This window comes from Physeter macrocephalus, unplaced genomic scaffold, assembly GCF_002837175.3.
Source record: "Physeter macrocephalus isolate SW-GA unplaced genomic scaffold, ASM283717v5 random_1476, whole genome shotgun sequence".
NCBI lineage: Eukaryota > Metazoa > Chordata > Mammalia > Artiodactyla > Physeteridae > Physeter > Physeter macrocephalus.
In genome coordinates, this window is record NW_021146500.1 from 16064 (window position 1) to 19505 (window position 3442).

General features: G+C 67.1%; 1 pseudogene; it reads right to left on the reverse strand.

Moving 5' to 3' along the window:
* On the reverse strand, positions 1–2585 carry LOC112067462 (aldehyde dehydrogenase family 3 member B1-like; annotated as a pseudogene).
* Positions 2586–3442: the final 857 nt, after the last annotated feature.

Here is a 3442-nt window from a genome sequence, read left to right on the forward strand (position 1 = left end):
CTGGGGCTGCTTTGTTCACAGCACAGCGGATGCTCAGGACGGGCTGTTGAAGTTCAGAACCAGGAATCGTGGGCTCCTAGGACCTGGGGTCATGGCCCCGTGGAGCAGCAGATCTTGGGGCTGAAGTTGGGAACCTGAGCCCTAGAACTCTGGGGTCTGAGCTCGGAGGATCCAGAGCCTGGGCCAGAGTGCTGAGTCGTGGGGTCACAGGCTCAGACACGGCAACGCGGAACACTAGTGTCACAGAATCGTGGCGCCAGAGCCGTGGACCAGGCTGGGCTCTAGCAGTGGGGTCGGGGAGCCTCAGGGCCCGAGGTCACAGGCTGGGCCCAGACTCGGGGCCCAGCTGTGGCCCCCAGCGTGGAGGGGGCCTTAGCTGGGGTGGGCTGGGCGTGGGGCGCGGTGGTAGGGAGGGCAGCACTCACCGATGTAGCGATCGCTTTCATCGCTCTGGCCCCCGATGGCCACGCGGCCACAGCTCAGCAGGCCCCGGAGCCGCTGGAGATTCTTCTCACTGATGACGCGGCCCAGGTCTGGGGAGCTCTGGGGGTCTTCGCCGTAGAAGCGGGTGATGGCACTCTGCAGGGCGGGCAGCAGTCGAGCCTGCATTTCGGGGCTGCACAGGATATAGTCGGGGGCCACGCAGGTCTGGCCGGAGTCGAAATAGCGGAAGAAGGCCACGCGGTTGGCCACGGTCTGGGGGTCGCAGTCGTCGTCCACGTAGCAGGGGTTCTTGCCCCCCAGCTCCAGCGTGACGGGCGTCAGGTGCTTGGCGGCAGCAGCCATGACGATCTTGCCGACTCGGGGGCCCCCTGGGGACATGAGAGTTGACCCCAAGCCTCAACTGCCCTTGGCCAGATGGCTCAGGCACCACCTTCCCAGCCCATCCTGGCTCACCCACTGCCCTGCTGCCCCAGGATCCCACCGTGCCAGGCCCGCCTGCCTGGGCTGATTGTCACCTGGGATGCTCCACCCCACTGGCCACCACTTCCTCCTTCCACCGCCTTCTCCATCCCGTTCTCAATGTCCCTCTCCCCCAGGACACTGGCCCGGGCCACCCTCACTCGTGAAGAGGATGTAGCCGAACTTGTGCTCCAGCAGCTGCCCCGTCTCCTCGGGCCCACCCGGCACCACGGCAAAGCAGCTCTGCAAGCGGGGACAGACGGCTCAGGGGACACTGCAGGACCTCCTACCGGCAGGGGTGCGGGTGTGGGACGCAGATGCTGAAGGAGCAGGCCCACCCTCACCTGGTCCAGGTATCGGGGCAGCACCTCGGCCAGGACCTTCTCAGCGCTCTTGCTGATCTCCGAGGGCTTCAGCAGCGCGCAGTTCCCTGAGGGGCGGGGCGGGGCGGGGCGAGGGGGGGCCAGTTGTAGCCACACCCCGTCTCCATTCAGTCCTCACACCTGCAGGGCAGGTGCCGTCCTCACTCCACCTTCAGGGGAAGAATATGGCTCAGAGAGGTGCCCTGCCGGCCCCAAGGCCACACAGCCTGGGGATGGTGGGCGAGATGGGAACCAGGCCTTCTTAGCCACCTGGTGCCCCTCTTTCCTGGCTCTGTGGGCGGCTGTGAGGCCACGAGGCTGGGGGGACTGGCAGGGGCAGGAAGGAGGAGGCTCTCTTTCACCTGCCGCCAGGGCGCCCACCAGGGGCACCAGGGTTAGGTACGGCGGTAGTTCCAGGGGGCGATGACGAGCCCCGGGCCCAAGGGCTCCTTCCGGGTGAAGGCCGAGTCCAGCTGTGTGAGCTGGGGTGTGGGACGGACAGTGAGGCCCCACCGAGGATCACCCCAAAGCCCACTCCCCCAGAGTCCTCCAGCTGCCTGTGCAGTGGAGTCCCCACAAGGAGACAGAGGTCCCGAGAGAGTCAGCGGCTCTCCCTGGGCCTGGGCCCAGCCGCCCTGGAGTTGCCCCCGCCTGGCCTGCGGGCTCACCATGTTCTTGGCCACTGGCTCGTCCTTCATCCAGGTGTGCAGGTTCTAGAGAGCCAGGTCGACCTCGTGCTGGCAGAGGAGGAGCTCCGAAATGTCCCCGCCAAAGGCCGACTGCGGTGGTGGGGTTCGGGGGTCAGTCCTGGGCGGGATAGGGAGGGGAGCTAGTGCTTGAGGTCCCCAAGAGTCCCCAGGGTGGGTATGGGGAGAACCTCCAGGGGCAGCACAGCCGGACCCCTGGGAACTGCAGTGAGGAACGTGGGTCCTGGGGTCCCACCCCAGCTCTGCCATTTCCTGGCTGTGGGACCTTGGGCAAGTGACTTAACTCCCACGTGCCTCACTTTTCCCGTCAGTGACGTGGGACAGCAGTCAAACCTGCCTCGCAGTTTTGCTGAGCTGATGCAGAGCACCTGCCATGCACGGCAGGCCAGGGAAGGGTCTGCTGAACACACAGGACTGAACTGGGGGCGCAGCCAGCTCCCGCCCCCGCCACCTGGGGCAGGTCCTGCGCCAGCGCCTCCTGCAGAAGCTGCTTGTTCTCTTGCAGGAAGCGGCTCAGGCCCTTCAGCTGGGCAGCCCGGAACTCGGCCGGCCGCGTGCACCCCGAGCCGAAGGCCTCCCACAGCCGCTGCAGCGCGTCCGCGAAGGGGTCCATCCTGCCGGGCGGGGCGGCGTGGGCCGCGGCGCCCCACCTCCAGGCGCCCTCCACCACCCCTGCCTGCACCCGCGTGGGCCCACGGGCACCCCCACGGGGACCCGGAGGGTTCCTTGCCGCAGAGGCCCCAGAGCTTTTGTGGTGGCAGAGGGGGAAACTGAGGCGGGGTGTGCCACAGGTCCTTGGAGCGCGGGGACGGCTCAGTGTGCCCTGGGGAGGTGGTCCTGGAATAGGGTCTCAAAGCCAGGGGCAGACAGAGCGCTGGGGCGGCCGGGGCGGCCGTGGGAAGGCCTGCGCACGGCTGACTGCGGCCTGGAGCCCATCCGGGCTTTGGTCTGACGCCCAAGGGAACCCCAGTGGGGCTGAGAGAGGAGAGGGATGGGGAGTGGGGGTGGGAAGAGGAGCCCAGCAGGGCCTCGGCGGGGAACTGCCTGGGCCGGGAGCAAGAAAGCGCTCTGAGCGCCCCGGCTGCGGCCACAAAACCATACCATTGCCTGTGCCTCCACGTCTCTGTCTGTCTGTCTCTCTGTGTCTCTGTCGTCTCTCTGTCTCTCTTTCTCTGTGTGTGGATGAGTCGTCCCCAGAGGCCAGCAGCGTCCCACGGGCCTGAGCCCCGGGCCTCTGCCTCAGAGCGTTGGCCACGGAGTGAGATGGCTTCAACGTCCCCCGCGGGCACCCTGCAGGCCGGGGGCCCCATCGGCCCCTCCCCCTCCTCCTCTCTGAACCTCAGTCTCCTCATCTGGGAAGTGGGGACAGCACAGCACACGCCTGGCCACTGAGATTATTATTCTCGGGAACCATAAGACGGGGAAAGCACTGGTGCCCGGCTCAGGGGGCCGCCCAAGCTGAGCGGTGTG